The 23,420-nt window shown below is 41.1% G+C and overlaps 1 long non-coding RNA gene across 1 annotated transcript in view; it reads right to left on the reverse strand.

Moving 5' to 3' along the window:
* The window catches only part of LOC113459795 (uncharacterized), a 76,861-nt gene extending 65,187 nt beyond the window's left edge, over positions 1 to 11,674 (reverse strand). The window contains exon 1 of the long non-coding RNA XR_012579991.1: positions 11,094 to 11,674. This is a non-coding gene — a long non-coding RNA (uncharacterized LOC113459795). The remainder of the gene's footprint in view (positions 1 to 11,093) is intronic.
* Positions 11,675 to 23,420: the final 11,746 nt, after the last annotated feature.

Genomic DNA, 23,420 nt, shown 5'->3' on the forward strand with positions numbered 1-23,420 from the left:
AAAGAAGTATCAGTTAAGGCTCAATTGCATTTGTAGGGGTGGTTTTGGACTTCATGGTAGACCACTCAGAAAATGGAGCGAGTAATCTTGTCTAGCCACATCCTATAGCACTGACAGTGATCAAGGGACAAGAATATTTTTGGCTTCAGTCTACAAGCCTAGCTTGTATCCCTGTGCTGCTTTTTCTGTCCTCTAATGGGTAGAAGCCTATGAAGTTCTACTCAGGCAGTATCTGGATCTCTGCCCATGTCCCATTCCCAATATCCTTTAGCCAGGGCATCAGTGCTCTGTTGTGACCTGACCGTTCCTGGCTCTGGAATGCAAGGAACTTCCTGCCATTTTTATGGGACTCTGAGGAGAAGCCCTGCTGCAGGATGATAACATTAAAGTGGGATTCCCCAGGGATATTGCAGTCACAGGCACCAAACAAATGACCCACCACACTCCTACTGATAAATACTGTGATAAAGTATTTTACCTGTGAACTTTGCAGACTGCTTTAATATTTCCTCTTTCATCTCCCTCTGCTTTTTTAAAAAGCTATGTTGTTTACCTTCAAAGGACATCTGTGGGTAATGGGTGGCCTATAAAGGGCAGGAGAAAGTGCCTAAGGATTACAGGACTCAATTCCACTGCCAGCACAGATTTCGTCAGCTGCAGAGCCAAAGCAGCAAAGCTATAAGGCCTTGCTGCCTTACCACTGTTCAGGCATAGGTGGGATCTGCTGTGACTTTGTGATTCATGTTTATCTTTCAGAGGTGCACAGGACCATTGTCTCCTGGTCTTGTGTCCAATAGACATAAACCCGTACAAAACAACAGGGGTTTTATTCACATTCTCTGCCCTGAGGTGCAGGGGATTTTACTGTGGCTATATGCTGGGCCATAACTGGGAGGAGGTAGTGAAGGAGAAATCACTTGCCATGGGGCAGAGCATGTGTGCAGCACTGATTTACAGGAAAATTTTTCATTTTCTCTTTTTCTCATGCAGCACTTCTGCTTTTCTTTTCTTTGTCACAGGTGCAGGACCCTAACAGCATCTCTGCAAATACAACTGTTATGTAATGAATGCCAAATTCGAAGAAAAATGGCAGAAGACTTCAGTAGACTTCATTGGTATTAATAAGTAGTTGAGGACATGTAGCTCCAGTATTGCATAAATATGTGCAATATGTTTAATAAGAGAGCTCAGAAAAAGCTTGAATACAGCATCTCAGCCTGTGGTGTATTGTGAGCTGGATTATGTCTTGCAGGAAACTGTCCTTCACTGAAGATACTGCTATAGACTCCTGAGCACATGTTTCCATCCAAAACAAAGGCATCTCAGGAATTTGAATATTGTGGGAAGACTGGCTTTGTCTGGGTTATTATTTTGGGAAAGAAATATATGTGGGTAGATGAGAGGCAGTTTAGGTGGGAAGGAAGAAGAGAGCATGTGGGAAACAGGCGGTGATGTGGAGCTGCAGCACAGCCAAGTTGTGTGGATGCCTGTCCTGCGAGAAGCCTGAGAGGCTGGAGAGCTGGCTGGGAAAGATCTGCTGCTGTGAGAAGAAAAGTTGCCTCCAGTGGTTTGTGTCCTACTGTGTTTATGAGAGCAGACTCTATATTGTTCTACATAAAAAGAGTTGCATCAAAAATACTGGTCTTTGCTATTAATATCTGTACTTGGAAAAAAAACTTGAGGGCCTGAATTTTATGCAGCTGGAATGGTGGGGGATTTCATTTAATTTAATGTGGCATGTTTTTCCTTTCCCCTGTGCTTCTCTGTAGCACAAAAAGTGAGGTCCTGTCTGAGGGCAAGTTGGTCCTGTTATGGGGCTCAGCTGGTGACACCTGAAGAGGCTGAGCTTCAGATACTTAACTCTCATCCATCCAAATGTAAGAAGTCCACCTGACCAGCTGTAGTACTGATGGATTCCTTCATCTCAGATAAACGATGCTTAGAGGGGGGATGTCAAAACAAAGTTTAGTCACAGGGCTTATGAGCAAAAGATCACCCTGCAGCCAATAACAACCATCTCTTAGATGAAGCATACCTGAAAGGTAATTCATAGAGAAAAATCCCTCCTACCTCTCTGAGCCCTGATAATGTTCTGAGAGGTTTCACACTTTCTGCAGAGATATTTAAAGCAAACAAACTAGCTAGAGAGGTGATTACTAATGGAGATGCTGCCTCACTGGGCTTCTCTAATTGCGACCAGCAGTCAATTTGTAGCCATCCTGCTGAGCCACTAGCTGCAACTGGCAGGGAAAATGAAACAGCAGCCACTGAGATTCAAAGAGCTGCATGGCATCTGGATTGTGCATTTGGACTGTTTATTTAAAAAAACTATTATCTACAAGCTGTTCATAAACTATGTTGTACCATGCAAGGGTCTTTGTACTATGTAATTGCCCCACCTCTCTCTAAGTGCATATTCCACTGGTTTGAATTAGCTGCCAGCTCATAGTGATTAAAGTCGTCATTCATTTAGAACAACTCAAATCAGATTTCAAAGAGATGACATCACCCACATACAAGAGTGTCTACACAGTAGGGGCATATTGTCCTCAACCTAGGCCAAACCTATCTTCTGTTTTTCTTCAGTGTCTTGCAAAGCATACGGCTTATGATGGAAAGTCTTTCCCTCTTCCACTGTGACTAATATGTATTGAAGTTAGTGGTATTTGAGACCTTAATTGCCATTCTAAAACCTGTGACCTGGCGCACGCACACCAAAGTAGGTTTGGTGTTTAACCCTGTGCATTTACAGAGAGCGTGCATTGAATCTGTTACATCTGTGGACATCTCCTTCTTAACATCTGGGACACATTATGTAATGTGTCTTCTGGCTCTCCAGTAAACAGGAACCATATGAAGGCTCAGTGTTGATGCTCCCTCAAACCTGCCTAATACCAGCCCTGATGTTAAGATTGAAGAAGTCCCAGAGAACAATGGAAGTAAATAAAATATTGATATAGCTGGCATACAGAAGATCTCTAAGTTCATTTAAAGAGCAATGGGCATAGCTGATTTTTTGGTAAGGTGCTCTATATTGGTAGGCAAATTGGTAGAAATCTGCAAGAAATGTTGGCAAACCTTAATAGGATTTTGATCTAACTATATTAGCACATAGATGGGAAAGTTTTCTTATTACTATTCTGCTTCCTAGTATGTTGGCTGTGTTCTGACAATTTGGATGTTAAAAAACTCAGCATGATCAGGAAAAGATCTATTCTGAAAAATACATTCCCTCATCATGCAGCAATGCAAGTCACAAGTCATTGGCGCCAAATCAATGGAATGTATTTCCAGAGCAGCAAAAGGATATATCTCGCACCTTTCAGAAATGTAACTCATAAAGAAAAACTGTCTTCCAGAAGGTCAGCATAGTAAGGAAAACTTCTGGTAATGGGTGAGAAGTTCAGAATTAACTGAGTTGAGTCACAAAAACAGTAGGCAGGAAGAAAAGAGAGAACACTATTGCAGCTAATGCAACAGTGCTGGCAATGGATTTGGAAGGATAAAAGCTGTCTTAAAAGGCTTTGGCAGTAGGTTTTTGACACTCACCAGTATGCAGAGACACTTGAATCTCTTTCTGAAAGCCTGCTTATTTGAAAAGTGCATTTGAAAAAATTTTAACACCTTTCCAGGGGTGAAAATATGGTGTCTTTATCTAAGTATCCAAAGAGTAGAGCCTTTCCACTTGTGTGTATAATAATGTTGAAGGTCCTGCGGAACAAAATTATGTTGGTCAGTGTCTGAAAAATAAAAATCAAAATAAGGACCAAGTTTTTCCTTCAACAGATATGACTGAGTCAAATTTAGCTCGAGTATTTCTGGAGAAAAGTTTCCCAATGTCAAAGAAATAAAAAGTTGGATGTCCAGCCTCTGTTCCTCTTTGTCTTGCCACAGTCTACTCACATAATTAGAGAGGCTCATGTCTCATTTGTGCAATGAATTTGCACAGAGTAAAATGAAAGTAACAGAGGTTTGAAGTTCCGGCTGTGAATTTTCTCTTTTTTGTTAGTTTCTATCAGAGCCAGGAATGCATACTCCTCAGCTTCTTGTGATTTACAAGATTTACAAAGTGTTCCACAGAAGGCCTCAACTAAGTCTGTTTACAAGTCTGGGCTTACTCAGGTAAATCAAATAAGGCAAGTCATGTTTTCCATTCAAAATCTTTCTTCCAGGAAGCAGAAGCAAATCCACCCGACCAAAGTAAGTCAGCCCTCACAAGTGCTCTTATCAGTTAAATGTTGTCATACAGCATCAACCAGTGAACAGTCAGAAATGCAGCACTGTAATAAAAAATTTATTTGGCACTTCCCAGTGTATTTACCATTTTATTGAATCCCACACTACTCTGAGTGACGACTGCAAATTCCAGGGGACAATTGAGCCCACTCTGTCTTCAAGAATGGAATTTTAATGGGTCTGATAAGAAACAGCCATCTTTCATCAGATACTGCGGTGTCTATTTTAGCTTTTTGCCTCTTCTGTGGCAACCTTGTACGCACACAGGCCTGTGGTATCAACTGAGGAAAGTCAGTTCTTTCAGAAGCCTCACCAAGGTACTTGAACAATCCATTACACGGGGTAGCGTGAGATAAATTTATCAGGAATATTTGCCTTCAGCTAAGGAAGTGGTGCACTCTGTGTATTTTCTGCAGACTTGGTTGGGAGCAGAATCAGGGTCAAATGATGGAAAGGTTTGGTTTGCAAAGAAGAGGTGATTCCCTCATTCAGGTTTGCTTGAAATTTCATCAGCGTAAAATCAGTCTACTGTGAATTGGTGCCTCTGTATGGACATGGATATAAGGATGAAAGGAGTGAAAGACTCAGCTGTGTTTAACTTTGCTTTATTTGCTACATTTCTTGTCTCTTGATTTCCTAGAATTTAACCCCAGAAAGGTTCATGCAGTTGCCTAAGTTGACATTCCACTTGCTGCCCAGTTCAGGATATTGAGACAGAAAGAACAGTGTGTACATATCCTTATTTTTACAAACACTGGTGATTTGATCAAAGGTTATATTATTTGAAACTTCTCACATTTTCAGCCCAAGAGTTGACCAGTCATTTATCAATGTGTGTTTTCTTCTCTCATAAACAGATGGTCACTACAGTCTACTTTGGAAATGAGTTTTCTCTTACTCTTAAGAAGAAAGAAATACTGTAATGGGCAAATGGGCAAATCCAGGATGTGCTTACGGATTTGTCCTGGCTTTTCTTCAACACATCTACCAGTGCTTCCCAAGACAATTGGCTACAGCTTCAACAGTCAGATGTGATTGTCACTGAGACATCCAGTGTTTTGAAGCAAGTACACCTTTGATCAAAAATATGATTTTTGTGTTACAATTTCTGTGTCTGAATCTGGAAGAAAGGTGGAGCCAGCATCCATGGCAGTTAAGTTATTTGCTGGGAAAAGCCTTCCCCAAACTGCTGGTGGGAATTGATCCTGTGTTTTTTGGTGGATGGTGTCTCATGGCGCCAGAGTTGTTCTTTCTCTGCACATAAATTCAAAACTGCTCGGAACAGTAAATTGGCCCCTTCTTAAAATGCCACTGTGCTGAAACAAATGCAAAGCTTCCCCCAGCCCCGGTGGGATTGTCTTAAAGTCTACAAGTCTACTCATGGCCAAGATGTAGGATGCAAAGATGGGAGCCAGCTGGGGTCTGGGGGAATGTTCTCACAGGTTGGGTGCTTTGCCTGTGAGATTCTCTATTGGCGTGTCATTAGGCCTGTTAAAAGGTTATGATAATTATATCCTTCTGGATACTTCTAGTCATTGATACTTCTAGAGTTGCATGGTGGAAGTTCTGGCAGGGTCAAAGTGCCTGATTTGGCTGAAGGTAATCTCTCTCCTACACTACTCCATGACCACCACAGGTTGGAAGTTCCCTGCTGACCCGACCGGAAGCTGACCCCTGAAGAGTGTGCACTCACAGTCCCAGCAGCCAGGGATTTAGGTGTCCTTAGTGTCATTAGTAATAGTATTTCTAAATCCTCACAAAAATTCTAGAGAGCAGGACTGGAGGTTGGACACCTTGTTTCCAATGATTTTTAATTGCAATACTTGTCCTAGCTGCTCCTTTGGATAATTCAGTTCAGAAAAAATAGAATTTCCCAATGACCCTAAGCAAATGCAGAACTTGTGCAAAGACCTTTATGTGGTCCCTGGGAATCCTCTCTTTGTTTTGCTAACAATTTTAGTGATAATTCACGTTTTCCAAACACTGGCATAGAATTCTTAAGAAAAACACAATCTGCTTGATTTTCCAGGTGGATTTTGTTGCAGTGTGATGCCATTTCCTGTTTCACCTATCCCAACCCCTCAGGTGTGCCAAGCTCTCCTTTCCCCTCCCCCTTGCCTCCTGCTAAGTGCTGTCCGTCAAGCTTAGCATTCCAGCAAGGGCGTCATGTGATTGGCAGAAGTTCAAAAGATGCTTCTCAGACCTGGGGTCATTGGCCTGTCTAAGTGTCATTGTCCCCTGAGACTCACCCGCTCCCACCTGGTTGGTGGCTCACCTGTCCTTTACCTCCCCCCTCCCCCTGGGCTTAAAAGGACACTCAGACCATTCGGTCGGGATTCTGTTGGAGCCATTACCAAGATTCAGATGTCAGTGACCCTGGATTTATCCTCCAGCAGAATCGGTCTCCTTTTTCTTCCTCACCTCACCTAGAGCCTTTTCATCAGAGGTAATAACTGAATTCCTACAAGCCTGGACTTGTTCCAAGTGCCTGGCTGCAATTTCCAGCTAGCCAAAGGTGTCTCTGAGGTGAAATACCACAGCTGCCGCCTTTGGTCCAGCAGCAAGGGTCAGACGAGCCCAGGCACGTTCCACCCAGTAATACTGGGATCTTATTCCATAGGTTTAAGCACTGAGTATGTGAGCCATGAACTCTGGAGAACACTCCCTGAAGGTCGGCAGCATTGGGTCAGGCTCCGCAGAGCTCCATGTGAGATGTGGGATGCACCTCAGGTTAATGACTTGCAATTGCATGCAGCCTTCCCAAAAGCTGTACATATAGTTAATGTGTATCAGAACTTAGCAAGACTATTCAAGTTACTTCAATTTCCCAATGATTTATGATGTAGGTTTCTGACATTGTTGGTTATTTATCTGTCCTCGGAGTGTTGTGAGCCAAAGCAAAGAGGGGAGAAACAGATGCAGTAAAATTATGTTTGAACAAAGGTTCAGATGTTTTCAGAGACAGTACATGTTGGATAAAAGGGTAGTGAAGGACTTGAAAGTCAAAAATCTAGAAGAGACATAAGTCCAGTCCAGAGTCAAAGAAAGTAAAACGGGTTTTCCTCATTTTTATTCTCCAATGGATCATTTCCTGACTCTGGAAGATGGATTCTATTAATTTAAGTAGTTTCCAGGGTGTATTTTATATTGCAGACTGGAAGATTTTTACGATATGCCACTTACAAATTTTCATAACCCTAAAAAGTTAGGGTTTTCAGTAGGAGAAAAACCCACTTCAGACACAGTACTTAAGTAAACAGGCCAAATTCTGTTCTCAGTTGCAGCTGTGCAACCCTCATCCTTAGTGCACGAAATATTTGAGCTTAGTAGAGGTTGTGGATTGAAGACCTGAGGTTCCAAAATGCACCCTCAGATGCATGTGTGTGGCTAGGACTGAAACCAGTGGGACACCCATATGTTCATCCGGGATAGACTTTGGCTTGTGATTTTTATTGTTTGGACTATAGGATAAAATTGATTTCAGTGCTACATTTCTCAGTCAGAGTTATTTCTACATCATCATGCATCAAAATGTTGGCTCTGATCTCTTCTTCTTAATGGCAACTTTGAAGAGTATTTGTTTTCTGATTAGTTTGGGCCCAGCATTAATCATTCTCAGGCTTCCTCTAATACTATTTTTTTAATTTTACTGATGGCAGATTTAACTGTTGGCTCACCGTTATTTCCAAAACAGATGAGTTTTATTAGTCTCTAATATTAGCCAGATCCAACTAGTTGATAAAGTTAAACCAGTGTGGGCCAGATGCTCAGCCTCAAACTGCAGCCCTATTGATCTGGGTACCCTGTCTGGAAGAGTCTGACAGGGTGCCCAGTCAGGAAGGAGAAGAGCCCCAGATCACATGTGCAACCATGTAGAGCTGAAGGTCTGATTCCTTGGCTCCTTTGGGTGCTCTAAATCAACAAAGAGAACTATTAAATTCACTGCTTTGTAACCAGAAGGAAGATGACCTTTCAGGGAGTATGTTTTAATAATTGGAGAGGTCTATTTCACAGAATTGTTAGGATTGAAAGAGACCTTTGTAAGTCATCAAGTCCAACTCCACCCTGCAATGAGCAGGAACATCTTCAACTAGTTCAGGTTGCTCAGAACTCTGTATTTCTTCATGTTGGTGGAAGAATGATTTGGAACAAGACAGTAAAATCTTTGGCAAGGAGCTGGGGGTTGTTCTTGAATTAGTAGCTTACATTTCCTAACATTTTTTATCTTTGAAACTCGTGTCAGTCACTAATCTAAAAGCCAGGATTCAGGAACACGAGTAATTTTCCAAAGGACATTTCTTCTTTCTTGTTTAGTTTTTACTTCTGCTTTTCTTTCTCCTGGGGAATGAGAGTAGCAGTTTGTGCGTGGCTCTAAGTCCACAGGAAGCATTCAGCAGGGCCATTTGCAAGGATTGTGTAAAGGCTCAAAAATGAGAGGGGAAATGTGTGCCAAGAGGAATTTCATGTTGCCACCAGGTGGGCTTAGGGAGGTTCTGCAGAATGGATGAAACATCTAAATATTTAGGAACATCATCTCTAGCAGCTTCAAAAGCAGCAAAAGAAGGAGTGCTACCTCTTTCAGTGCTGCTATGTCAGTAGCTGTTACAGGTGCAGCCTACTGCTGAGGATTCATTTGTGTACTTTGAATAGGACAGACAGACCTGAATGCTTTCAAAGCAGACTTATGGGACTTATTCAAACTAATTAGGCTGAATTTAAGAACTCTCAGTTCTCAAGTAATTCTTAATTACAGGATCACAGGAGGATTCAAGTCAGAGAGGACTTCAGGAGGCCTCTGAGCAGGAGCCTCCTGCACAAAGCAGGGTCAACTATTGTCTGGGTATTTAAAAAAAGTAAAGATGACTGAAAATAATACTTATCAAATTTTAGTTTTAAACATAAGTGTGACTTCTCTCAGAGCTCATATAGCCTTTAAGAGAAAGCCTAGAACCCAACCTAATGAATTTCTTTATAATTCCATGGCTAGAAGTTGTTTTTTAGAACAAATTGCAGCAGAATTGTATGTCTTTCACCTGGTGTGAATTCAGCATCAGGCCCTCGGTGCTGTACAACAGCATTCCATGGCTGAGAGCAGGCAGGACAGACAACAAGCTTCGAATTAAACAGCAGCATGCCATTGGTTCTTATATCTTTCATGTAATTTTTACCTTCACTCAGGAAGCCCAAGGCAAGTCAGAAGGACACATTTGTCCCGGAGTGCTAGATGTGTACGTTGCCAAGGCAGTGACAGGTTCTGCACCCATACACAGCACTAATTTTGCTGTCTGTAGATTTTTCTTGATGTTTATTGGTAACAAAAATATTTGCAATGTGGACATTAATTCCCGCAGAATTAATCACAAGCGGATCTGCAGAGAATGGTTTCCCTCAAAGTGGTTTTATCTGTAGTACACATAACAATTTCCATTTTTCCTGAGAAAGACAATCAGCTCTTTTCATTTCCCCAGTTTATTATGAGTTCTTTGTCCTGTGCCTTGGTCTGTTTGTGTAAAGTCTTATGGATCTTTTTCCATGGCTTCTGAACTGAGCTAGGAGGTCAGATCATGGACTTCTGGGGAGAACAAAAGGTGCTTTACATGGAAGAGCCCTATGTTGGATTGTTTTCCTTGTGAACGTGGTAGCAATGTGCTTCACAACTGAGTTTGCTACTTGTGTGTCAAAATGCTGTCAGCCGTGGACAATTGTACTATAATATGAAGAAAAGACTAGGGAAAAAAGATCAAGTACTTTGGAATATTTGGGCTCCTGGGACTTTTGAATTGGGTATACAAACTTGGCCACAAAATTATCAAAAACTGTAGCTTTGGCTGAAAACTTCTCAATGGGTGTTATTAAGCCCTGTTTCAAACAGTGCTGGTTGCCTGTGACACCACTTATTGTTAAAGACAGATTGTGACAAGAACAGGAGCCACAGTGTGAGGTGTATCAGGAGCAGCAGCTAGCAGCATATCTATGCTGTGCTGGCCAGAGGCTTGGGGTAACACCACTGTGCACACCAGCGCTGTCCTTGCACTAGCTCTCCTGTTATGCCTAATTATTTATTTGGGATACTTGCTGACCTCATACAGAATGTTTACAATGCTTGTGATAGTTTTATCTATAAATACAAAACCCAGAGAGTGTTGCTTTTTTCAAATTTTATCAGGGGAATGCTGTGAGACTAAGTTGTTTCCAACCTTAGACACTTCTAGAGCCCAGTATCCCAAGCACAGTAGCTGCCACTATACTTGAATGGCCAGCTTGGACATTTTAATAAATCCTTCTCCACAATCAGATCAATGGAGAACAGTTTCACATACCTTCATTTTTCTCAAAAGATTTCATGCAAAAACATTTACAATTGCACAATGTCTTAATGTTTATATGCTTTAAAATCTACCAAAAAATCTTAAAAAAATTATGCAGGTTAATAATTACATGCAAGAACCATGCATGAAGTTATTCTCAAAAAATTTACATTAGCTGAGCAAAAAATGACCTTTTCATTCAGTTAGGGCTTAGCTCGGTGCCAGCATTACTCAAGCAATGATAGATCATATGGACCTTGATTGTATCTTAGAGAATTAGGTTGCCCAATGATCATCCTTATCCTCTGTCAACAGGGAATGAGAGTCCAGGGCTGTATAAATAGTGCAAAGAGAATGCTGCACTGAACAGTGTAACTTGGAAATACACCTTGGAAATAAGCTCTGCCGACATGGATAACCAGGCCTTTTTGAAAAGCCGTGGATGAGCATTGCTGTTCTTTCTCTGCATATCATGTGTTGTCACTGGTAAGCATATGGAGAGAGGAATGAGTAACCAGTAGCAAATAACATGTGTGTGAGCAAACTTACCTCCTGCAGTGCAATTCTGTCACTGTCGGCCTCCTTTCAGTTCTCTTCAGAAGAATTCCAGAAAATCAGATGGATTTTAAGCCAGTGGACTGATTACACAGCCACCAAGTCATAAGGGTAAAGCACTCTATGACTATCCTCAAGAGTCCATTAAAGCCCTGCTGAAACATGATCTACGCTGATTAAAGGGAGAGGGGGAGGGAGAAGTTTTTGGGCTGTAATGCACTGAATCAAAGAGATCAATAAGTGAAGCAGGGTGATCTGAGAATCAGCCTGTACTAGCAAATGTTTTAGTTCAGCTTCACTGGGAGAAACAGCATCCTGGATTCTTCCATCAGCTCCGTGGGAATCAGATCAATTTAATGGGTTTACAGGGAGGGTGGGGAGGTTAGTGCTGTTAATGGAAAAATACTGACAACTGTATCAAATGCTGCTGCTAATTTGAAACATTAGCAAAGTCTTCCAAAGTAGTGTTTCACCTCAATTGCCTTAGGGAATAATTTAGCTGTAATTGGAGAGTAGCTTAAAGTTATGTGCATTTCTGAAACTCAAGAAGGAAAAGGAACTCAGCAAGGAAGAAATGCCCATCTCTTCAGTCTATAGGGAAATTATTAACTTGGCAAAAACACGGGTGAAAGTTCAGTGATTGAGCAAGCTGACAGCGTGGAATCAGAGAGTAGGGGAATGGAGAAGAGGGCAGAGAACCAGCCTGGTCTTCAGAGACAGGCTTTACACTGAAATCGGCGTTGTGCTATTGAAGCACAGCAGAAGCATTTATCAGACAAGACAAAAAAGAGAGATGAATGAAAGTAACAAAGAGGCCCCTCGGAAAGTCCAATGAATTGTGAGAGCTCACAAAAGACACGTAGGGTTGAATGAGGATACTGAAAGAAAGTGATCCTAGGTCATGTGTGCTGTTCTTGCAAGGTACAATCAGCCCACCAGGATGTCAGCTCTTGCTGCCTGGGAGATAGTGCCCTTGCTCAAGTTTTCATTTTGCTCTGTGCCCCAGCTGGGAATCCCACAGAGAGCCTGTTACCCAGGGAGCTCAGTGCTTCCTAGATGTGGACAATATCTGTGAGGTTTCTGACTTGGAGTACCCAAACCCATTATATTCTGCTGGAAAACAGTTACATCCTTTCTTGTAGCTGAGAAAGGAAAAGGAACAGTTCAAAATAGTATTTCACAACTGCTCAAAGTCATCAGTTGATCCTGTTTGATATTAGCACTAGTATCACATTCAAGGAGGAGTTATTACTGCAAGGGCATATTTGCTGATTTAGAAAATCAGCAAGGAAGTGAAGGAAGTTGAGAATGACAGAGTGTAATTTTTGATGGGGCATTCAGATATCTGGGTTTTTCTCCTAATTTTCTTTTTTTTTTCTTAAGTACTGATGGTGGTCACTCTTAATGAGTAAGACATTAATAAGCTACGAGAGCACTGGGATAAAGCACTGGACTTTGAAAACATGCAGTCTTTAACCTAAAGTAGTTAGTGGTAAAGGAATTAAGCTGGCTTTGAAACGCCAGATGTATTTTACTATACATATTTTATTATACACAATGTCTTTTAAAAGTGGTGTTTTCTGCAAGCTTGGAAAGAGAATCAACAGCAATTTTGCATGGAATAACTAGAGTTATAGCTACTTAAAAGTTATTCTAAAGATCATTCCAGATGAGAAAGTGATGAGCTGGCATAGGTTTCTTAATATCCGAAAAACAGAGATTAGTGTACAACAGTGTTCTGCTGGGATTATTCATCATTCAGCCTTCTACCAGAGATAAAGATTGCTTTGAGAACATCTTATGAAAGAAATGTCATGTCATTTCTATTTTTCTCATGTTCTTTTATTGACAATGGCGACTGCTTTGAAAATAACCATTCTTAAATGCAGAAGCTTTTACATAATTATATAAATTTTTAAAATCTGAAATGGGGGAAACACTGCAGAATGACTCCTCATTATTTTGACCCTCTAGGTCCAAAAGCCATTGACAGAGGGCATGGTATTGCACTTCTTTGGCTACAGCATCAGCAGGGACCATCCCAGCACTGGGGCCACAAACCCTGTGTCACAACCTGAAATCTGCTCAAACATTTCTCTTAGGACTGGCCAAACTCTTTGAAATGCTGAGTTGTGGAAGTCAGCACATCTTTCTAATTTAAAGATCAAATTGAATTAATTAACCAGCATATTATCTAAGACAAAAAAAAAAAATCTCCTGTTGGTACTTATATGACCAAACTCAGACAAGAACTATTTCTCTCTCTCTTTGAGAGAGAATTGCAAATAATGGTGATTTCTGAGTAGGAGTAATCACCTAGGAGACAGCTTCCTCAAGGATTTGAAAACCAGCAGTGGCAATGGCAGCAAGAGTTTCAGGCCTCTGATCCTTGCTGTTTGCAACAACTAGAGGATACATCCTTCTTTTTGCTGGCCATTTACATCCTACTGAGTGGCAGCTTCTGTGTCAGTCTGCAAACCTCTAGGCAGAGTGTTAGTTGTAGTATTTCCCAGAGGGCACTGCAAGATGAGCTACACAAGTACAGATCTCGAGGAGAAATAAATGTACAGAAGAGACCATATATCAGAATTATTTAAGGACTTTTAGTTGCAGAGGGGCACTTGTGGGTTTCTTATTTTCACTGTCAGTCAATTTGATACCCAAATGGACTACTTTTTGAGTAAAACCTCTATATCTCTTCCACAAAGGACCAAAACAGACTCCTGAAACATCCTGAAATGATAAATGCAAGGATGTTGTACATACAGCTTAGTAGCTGCGGTCCTCTCTGTAGAGATTTGAAGCTGTAATAAACAATTACAATGCAGGAAATACGTGCCAAGTAACATTGGGAAGGAGTATCTGTGGGATTCTCAGGACAGTTGGCATTGCCTGGACACAGTTTCAATGAACTGAGAAGCAGATGAACCAATGTCAGAGGGTAGTGCATATTTCTTATGGGAAGTGTAAATTCCGTGTGTTGAAAAGGGGAAGCACGATTGAGAAACAGCAGTCTGCAGTCAAAAGAGATGAGAAAGGAAATCACAACTGCTTGGAATTCCAGACATTTAAACAAATGAGAATAACATTTCTAAGCAATAGAGGGATAGAAGAATGAAAAGCATGAGGAAATTGCATGCTGTGATTTAAAAATAGCCTGGCGCAAGCCAGGACAGCCCTGCTGAGTGTGGAGGGAGCTGTGCAGCTGCAGGATCATTTCTGCCTTACATGACTTGGGGCAGACGCTGGAGCTCTGAGCTCTTCCTCTGTCCCAAATCTGGGAACTTTAATGGAGCACTGCTGATGAGGTTAGAGAGCCAAGTTATGCAGTTAGAGAAGAGTCAAGACACATGTAACTTTGGGCTCTCTGGGATGGAAGGGGAAGACGGTGCAATATCAAAGGAATCACTAGTGTGGAAAGAATATGTGGAAATTCCTAGTTCACAACTGGAGCTATGTAAAACTTGGCCCTTGTTCTTTTCAGAGATTTGCTGTTTTCTCTTTTATGTCAGCTCATGCAGGCTTGCACCCTCTGGCTTTTCTTTTGTGTTCTGGGAATTGAATAAACCCTGGAAATAGTGAGAATCATCTGGTCTCACAACCTAACCATGCAAAATCCCCTGGCTGGAGTGGTTTTGATGTGAAATCATAAATCAGTCCAGGTTCACACAAAGGGTTTCTGAGCTGCAGCAAGCTTTAGACAAATATGAATGTGGTTTTTTCATATTTTTGTTTAAGTTTTCCTCTTAATTTAATCCCTTCTGTGTTTTTTTCATTAATAAACATCTGGAAATTGCATAAGCTGTATTAATGGATTATTATCTTCTCCCTCTCTCCCCTATCTTGGTGTATAATTAACTTTTCTTTTTGCTGTCTCCTTTTCTATTCCACACACAAGTGCACTTGAAAAAAAGCCTCAAGGAAGATTGTTGCTAGGACTATAGAGCTTTAAGACTCAGAAAAGAATGTATTCATACATCACACCAAGTAAGGAGCTGAAGTATACTTCTCTCTGAGGTCTAATTTTGGTATGTTTGAACTATCAACTGATCTTATAATGGAAAAAAAAATGTATTAGAGTTTTGCATGAAGATCATGAGGCATAAATATATTCCTTTAGGTAGACCACTGACCAGTCATTAATTTTACTTATTGCTTTTCTTATTGCCACAGTTCCATCAAACTCAAAGCTCCAATGTTTATATTGCACATTCAAAGAGCCAAGAGGAGTAAAGTTGTATATCTAATCTAGTCATACTTTTAAAAAGCTTTTAACTGAGACCTTCATAGAACACAAGAGATGCCTAGAGAGTTTGAGGTTGGTGAGCAAACACAGCATCAACAATCCTGTTCTAGTGGATTTAGAAGTGATGTGGTAATGAATTGTGTGCAGAGAGACTGCAGGGGGGTGAGAATAGGTGGGGGAAAGACAGACACTAAGCTGCCAGTGGCTTAGTGCTGGGCCCAAGACTTCAGTTGGCTTTCCAAATGCTGAGTCATACAGACAAAATATTTTTGTTGACTTGCTATGTATTTTTAAGTATCTGTTACAGATTTTATAAAAATAAGTAACACAGAAAAATTTACAGCTGTGAAAACATATTTTTAATGCAAAATGTCATTATACCATCCACAATCCAGTGTGTTTTATAGTCATCATGTTTCTATTTGCCTGATATATAGGTGCTGATGTATGAAGAGGAAGAAGAGTAGATTCCTATCAAGAGCAGCCAAGAGCCAAAGTCCCTACAAATCTCCCTTCTAAGAACCCTTTCCACATCTGCATCTGTTATTGCTATAGGTTCTGTAATTTTTTAATCAATCTCTTTCATTAGGTTTGGGCAGTTTTGTCCCTCTCTTTTCGTATTTGAAAGGACAGAAGGAGGAATGTGTCTGGCAGACTGGGATGATACTTTAAGAGAAAAACCAAATTATGCTTTGCAGATTTGTGGCTTAGCATAGATTTTTCATTTTATAAGGAGATGCTATTTTTGTATTACTGGTCAGGCTTATATTCCTGGTTGTTGGGCAGGGCAGTTCAAATTCTCTTTGATTCTATATTACTTGGTCTTTAACTACCAGTTTTGAAAGATTGTTTGGTCCTGTAATTTTTTTCTCCATCTTTTTTTGGCATTCATTATTATTTCTTAGCCATTGTACATTATTGCACTGTGAGGCATAATCTTCCTGCATGCGTCCACCTATATTTCAACAATGCAAGGACAGTAATCATGATAATATCTTCCTTCTTGCAGTAGACTATGTCAAAGGTGTTTTTCTAACTTTTATAAGTCTGGCTTGGTAAAAGAGTAAAAAGCTGGTTTTTTTTACTTACTTGTTGTAGGGTCAGCCAAGCCCTAGGCAACCTTACATCTGTGTGCAGCAATGGGACTAAATCAGGAAGAATGGAAATGCTTGGAAATGCTGGTGCAGAGAAATCCTTCTCTGTTTAATTCATGCTGCTTCCCCAGCAGCTTTCAGCTTGTGTTTGTTGTGGTTTTTCCGAAGACCTTCACACTTCCTTCTCACCTGCTAAAAAAAGTAAGCGACTGGTGGCCAGAGCTCTCCTACACTGAAGTGTAACTACAGTAGAAACATTTAGGAGTCTGTTGCCTGTGGTATTTGCTGCGTCCCCAGGATGAGCGAGGAATTGAGAATCTGATTCCATGTTCTTAGAAGAATATATTATATTATATTATATTATATTATATTATATTAATTATATTATATTATATTATATTATATTATATTATATTATATTATATTATATTATATTATACTAAAGAATAGAGAAAGGATACAGACAGAAGGTTATAAAGAATGATACTAATTAAAACTCAATTAATTATTGATGCCTCAGTCAACACAGCTGGATGGTGATTGGTCATTAAGTCAAAACAATCACATGAAACCAATCAAACAACCACCTGTTGGATAAACAATCTCCAGGCCACATTCCAAAGCAGCAAAACAGGGAGAAGGAATCAGATAATTATTGTTTTCGTTCTTCTCTGAGGCTTCTCAGCTTTCCAGGAGAAGAAATCCTGGTAAAGGGATTTTTCCAGAAAATATGACAGTGACAGCTGCTCATTGTTTTGTGGGGTTTTTTAGTGGAGGTGGAAGAAAAGATTGCACAAATTTTGGGAGTTAAACTGAGTTCTTTGAGTTGCTAAAGCATTTTAAACTTCCTCGTTTACTTATTCACTGGAGGAAGACACAAGACACTTACCTACAATAAAAGCATTTATAACACATGTCAGACTGCCCAGGGAGAGTCCTTCGCTTTTCTCTTTGTAATTCAAAACAGCATTTGCATCCTTGCTGGAAATGGAGCCCTCCTCAACTTTCCCTCACTCTGGGGAAAGGAAGTGCTGAAGGATGGAACAGTTAAGCATACATGACCCAAGCATCTCCTGTGCAGGGGAGTTTCACAGGAGAAAGGCATCTGTTCTGCTGAAGAAGCTGCTCTCCAGAGCTGATATTTAAAGCTGCAGGTTGTCTGTCACTATTTTGAGATCTTGTTTTTCCTGTGAAGGAGCTAACACCATCCTATAACCTAGATAACAAAGATCTATGTGGTGTTTATCATATATTAAGTGCTATGCAAAGCTGTTTGCAAAATTCTTAATATGCATATTAATTTTATTAGAGTAACAAAATCCTTTTAGAGCAGGTTTGATTTGTTCTTGTTTGCGTGCGAATTGCCACACCTTCCCAGTGCTGAGAGTTATCTATTTAAATCCTCCTTTGTCCTGCATTATCAGATTTGATTGGCCCTATTAGTCATCTCTGCAACTCAAGTTATTATAGTTTCATAAAATTATTATATTTTCATGACACTGTGCATTTTTTTAAGCTTGGATGTAACATCTGGTTCAATGGCTGATGCAATTTACCATTCAGTTTTTCAGAATGGCTTAATAACAAACAGCTTGAAAAAGCAATCCACTTTTGTTGGCGCTCATTTGTGCAGATGTATTTATATCATTATTCCTCTTTGCAGTCTCAGGAGAAAATATAATAAAGGAATTCATGCTTCTTGTTTTCAACTCCTGATAATTTAGAATATGCTAATCAACTCTCCTTTTTCTTTCTGAACAAATCACTTACATTTTGCATCCTAATATGATGGTTTGAACCATACATTTGCTTTTGACTTAATTGCTATTTCACAGTCATATCTAGCCTCCTTTATGTTTCATTTTTGGGGTTTTTTTCAGTTTAAATAACCAAGATCCAATTCACATATCCTTTAAATATGAAAGTTATTTTTAAAAATAATGAAGATAATAAGATCCCATGGAAAGGTACTTGAATGAGAGTCTAGACTTGGTTTACCATCTTCTATTGACCACTTGGGAAGCTTTTAGTTGGCCACCATACCACTTTGTGCTTGTTTCTTATTCTACTCTGAAGAGAAACTGAGGCACAGTTGTGATTACTTTCCTTTTAAGTGTGAGGGATCACAAACCTTTTTTTGTCATTTTATAATGCAAATGAGCAAAATGTGATAGTCCAGTGTCAAAATACTTACTTTTCGCTCTCGGGAAAAACAGCAGAGAGCCAATTATTTTGTACATATGTGATTAACAGGATCAACACAAGCATTCCTGGAAAAACATTTTTCACATCAGTAACTCACAAGTCTCTCAATTTTTAATCACATGGACAGTCACAAACTTCCTCGCAATAAATTCCGTCTGGTGTTGCTTGGCCTGAGTCTCCCCATGCACCTCAGAAAAGCTATAGCATTAACAATGAGCTGAGAAACAGACAGAAAGTGCAGGTGAGCCCAGGGGAGCTTGGGCACCAGGGCTGCCTGCCTGGCAGCTCGCAAAATAAAGATGCTCCTCATCAGCAGCACTGCAGAGAAGAGCACCTGAGAGCAGCTCTACTGATAAATGTGGGGATTTAGGTTACCTCCCCGACCCTTCCTTCCCAGGCTTGAGCATTGTCTCTCTGCTTTGGCTCAGTTCTTTGCTCTGAACCAAAGGGAGCATTTTTACAATAGAATAATCAGTTAGTAGCAGCCACAAAAAGTCCTTAGAAGCCACTGTTTGCCACCTGTCATGGCTGGCTCTTTTCAGGAGGGCGTGAGGGCTGGGCTGGAGTTATGGGGAACCTCCTGAACTTCACACAGGTTTGTGCCCTGCAGCTTTCCCCTCCAAACATGATATTCTGCCAAAGGCAGCATGAGGTTGAGGCCATCCTGCCCCCACATCCTCTTCTGAGCCTGCAGGCTGGGGGCTGACTTCCAGGTCACTGCTCTTTCAAGTTTTGGGAAGCCTCTGTATGCTGAGCAAGTCCCTCTTGCCCAAATCCCAGCTGGTGACCTGTAAGTGAGAGGTGCTGCGGGGGGGAGGTGGGAGCTGTCTACTGTCGCTCTGGAAATGGGATCTCCCCCAACCAGATTAGGCTGCACAATCTGGGAAAACATAATTTCTGTTTTCTCTTTTGTAACAGCAATCCATGTTGTCAATTTAGATTATAGACCTGAATAGTCAGATTATGCTGTCAAAGGCTTATTTATGAGAGGCTCTGTTGAACAAACCAGGTGTTGCACCTCCTCTAGTTCTTTCCGTAGCTCTTCTAGCTGATATTTTACACTCTGCTAAGACTGAAGATGGCCTGAACCAGACTTGAGCAGCAGAGAGAAGGACTAACGTGCCTTGCAGAGTGAAGGACTGCTGCTGACTGGAGCTGAGGTTTTCACACCAAAAGCAAATTTACACAGATGTATCTTTGAACCACACGCTGGGCTTGGTACCAAGCAACAGAAACAGCACCACTGAGTTTTTTCTCTGTTTGGTCATTGAATTTAGATACCTTGAGCTTCAGGAAAAATTGAGTTTGGATTTTAAACACCTTGGGATCTGAAGCACCCTGGACTACTGGGAGATGGTGTCAGAGAAGTGTGCAGCTACAGTGAGCTGTGGAACCCAGGCTTGTGGTTTTTACAGGCTCACCTCCCACCTTTTATGTTGAAGTCCAATTAATTCAGCTGCAGACACTATCTACTCTGTCCTATACAATTTCATAGAGCATTGCACTGTTATAAGGCTCATTTGAGCCTACAGAAATATTTTACCTGTTGGAATGGGTTTTTGCTCCAGCTACTTAAAAGGCATGTTGTGGCAATGAGTAGGTGGGATGTATTTAGCTGTAATGAAAATATTACCATTCTTGATCTGAGCAGCTGAAGCAAGAGGAATCAGAGATGAATAAAGCCACCAAATGGGCAAGGAGAGAGGGAGATGAGGGGATAGAAGGAGTGTTTCCTTGATGAAGGTCTAGTGAGTTTATAATTCCAAGAGAGAAGTACCTTTGGAAAGGCAATACATGGATGAAAGGGCATGGACCCCTAAGCAGGATGATTCTATACAGTTGTCACATTGCTTAGTAAATAATCATTGCAGAAAGGTTACCTAGAGGATTGGGCAATGGCTGCTGCCCAGTGCTTCTTTTGCTGGGTCCTAGGGAGCATGTAGCTGGGCTTGTTGAGTTGGAATGTTCTAGGACCCTATGAACAAAAGTGGACATTGCCCATTGCCAGGCAACACAAAATATTTCAGATTCCCAGGTGTCCCATTTTTATATTTTCCAAAATAATTGTCAGGTTGTTAGACTCAAAGGTTTTACTATAATCTGTGGTATTTAGCAGGGACAATGTCAGATTCACAGTTTATAACTTAAAATTATATAGTGGACAGAGGTCTACTGTCCACCATATAATTTTAAACCTTTTACCTTTCATCTCACAACTGGAAAATGTTTCCAGTGAATGCCAGGAGCCAAGGGCATAGTGAAAGGAGAGCACAGCTGGTTCCACTGCAAAACTTGTGAAGCAGAGTGGTACACTAAAAAAGAAAAAAGCAAACCACTGCATTAAACACTAACTGACAATAACTAATCTCTAAAATTATTTTCATTTCTAAGTGCTTTGGAGTGGAGTATCAATATGAAATGCCTCGGCTGAAAGAGAGACAGGAGACACACTGGCATCTGAGACAACTCTCATCAAATGCTGACATGACAAGCCCCACTTTCAGCTTGCTGTGTGCAATCAGTCACTTGTAAGTGCCACAACTGCGTGCAATGGGGCAAGCACACAGGGCACGTGGTTGTACATCTGCTTCACAGGGAGTGTGTGTGCCTTGGACTTGGGATTCTCAGCACTGCTGCGCCTCTTGTGTAACAGCTGCTTCACTCTGAGCAGAGTCTTCCCCTCCCCTTTATGTTTGGTTGCTAATTGCGAACATGAAGGACTGACATTCTGATGTCTGCTTTTTCAACTTCCTCAAGTTCACACTTTCAGGCACTCTGCTTCCAAGCCTTCTTTCATGGGTGTTTCCATGTGAGAAGTTTAGACTATTCCACCTAGTAGCTTTCATAAATTTAGTTGCTATGGACATCCATGGTGGGTTTTTTAGCAATTTTTTTTAGAATTATTAGTTCCATACTCATGTTGGAGTGGGCAAGAAGCAGAGAACATACAATGTGCTGAACACTTAGCTGTTTTTGCCTAGAAGAATGCTAGGAGACCTCATGTCTACGGAGGGCTCAGACCACACATATTTACAAAAGAATAATAAAATGTTATCTTGTCAAAGAGCAGATTTTCCTCCAGGGAACTTGTTTTTTTGCTGTGCTCTACTCATCCAGCATAGGACATTGTCACTTTGCCCATAGAGGGTATTGATATTAGTTCTGATTGTTGCTTTCTTTAGGAGAATTATTTGGCTCCAAAAGGTTGCAGTTTTTTGCCCACTTCTGTTTCCCTGCCCATATTAGCAATAAGTGCAGAATAACTGCGGCAAAGCATTGCCTCTGCAGCCCGCAGCCTAGCAAGAAAAACATGTTTCTTTTTGTAGCAGCTGGGGAAGGAGACCCCCAGACAAGAAGTTTTGTTCCCGATTCTCCCAACTCTCCTGCCATTCAAAAGCTAGGCCACATCTAGTCTCTGACCTGTTTGTCGCTACCCCCACCCCACCAAGCTGTTGTGAACATTTCCTGTCAGTTAAGGGTCTCTAATTAGTGACATAATAGTTAGGCAATGAATGAACCAAACCTGCATCATAATGAAGGATAAACATTGTTAGTGAGTCACTCTGCAGCAGGGATCCAGCTCTGCTGGAGTGGTTTATCACCAGCAAGCTGCAGCTGGTTATAACTGGGGTGTATCTTTTATATGTTCTGCCTCAAGGGCAAATTGCTTCAAACAGGACTTTGCTGCATGGCTGGAGAAAATAATCATTTGTTTGCAGTTTTCATTTGAAAGGGATGAGTCTAAAATATCCCTCTCTGACCAAAGCAAAGTAGTACCTTCAAGGTCAATCCCTTTCTTTCAGTGACAATTTTCAAATGAATTGCTGGGTTTGTCCATGGAGGGTACTCACTGAAGGGAGTGTGTCTGTGCCCTGGGCTGCAGGCAGCTGCATGCCCACAGAGGGAGCAGGGAGCAGTGACAGGCTCATGTCAAACACCACAGCCCATTTTGCCATTACTTGTGGAAGGCACAATGTATATTAACACCTCTCTGATTGCTGGATAAAGCTTTTCCTTTTTTAAAGGGTGAGACTCAAACCAGTAACACTGCACACAATTGACTTGGGTTAGTGGTTTACCTCAAAAAATAGAGGAAATAATTTAGCTCTTTAACCAGAAGATTACCACAGCCATAGTGGTTTTGCAGCAGCATGGATTTGGTGGATATTGCTTAGACATGGAGAAAAGGGAAAGTCCTGTGGCAGAACTCATGGGCAGCAATTTTTGCTGGGTTGTGGGGTGCCAACATCCACAACCAGAGCATCCCAGTAGCAACTGCAAGGAAATCAGCATCTTACCCACCTACATGTTTTTCCACCAGATTTATTTATAGCCTGAAGCTGTCTGTCATCCAAAATTCCACCATCCAAGATGCAAATTGGATGAGATCAGTCAGGTTTGGTGCTCTGAGGATTGCCCTGGACACCCTCTCAGAAGGTGGAGGGGCTGCAAGACACAGCAGGTAGAAAGCAAAAACTCTGCCCTTTTTCCCACCTTGGGAGCCTCACTTGGGCAATAAGCAAATGCCTACCAGTCCTGGCAGACCACCACAACACTGCAGATTTAAAGAATGCGAGAGCCTGCAAGTTAGGGAGAAATGGGACTCACCACAGATGTCTTTGTCTCAGTGAGTCTGATTTAGTTTACCTCTCCTCTAGATAGCAGAGAGACAGTTTTCTCTGTGGAGAGATGCAAAGCAGCTAAGTTAGGTGCTCACTCTAAGCCTTCCTGTAAAGAGTGCCTTTTTCTTCACTAAACTTGAGGAAACTCATTTCA

The sequence above is a fragment of the Zonotrichia albicollis genome, chromosome 4, assembly GCF_047830755.1.
Source record: "Zonotrichia albicollis isolate bZonAlb1 chromosome 4, bZonAlb1.hap1, whole genome shotgun sequence".
In the NCBI taxonomy this organism is placed as follows: domain Eukaryota; kingdom Metazoa; phylum Chordata; class Aves; order Passeriformes; family Passerellidae; genus Zonotrichia; species Zonotrichia albicollis.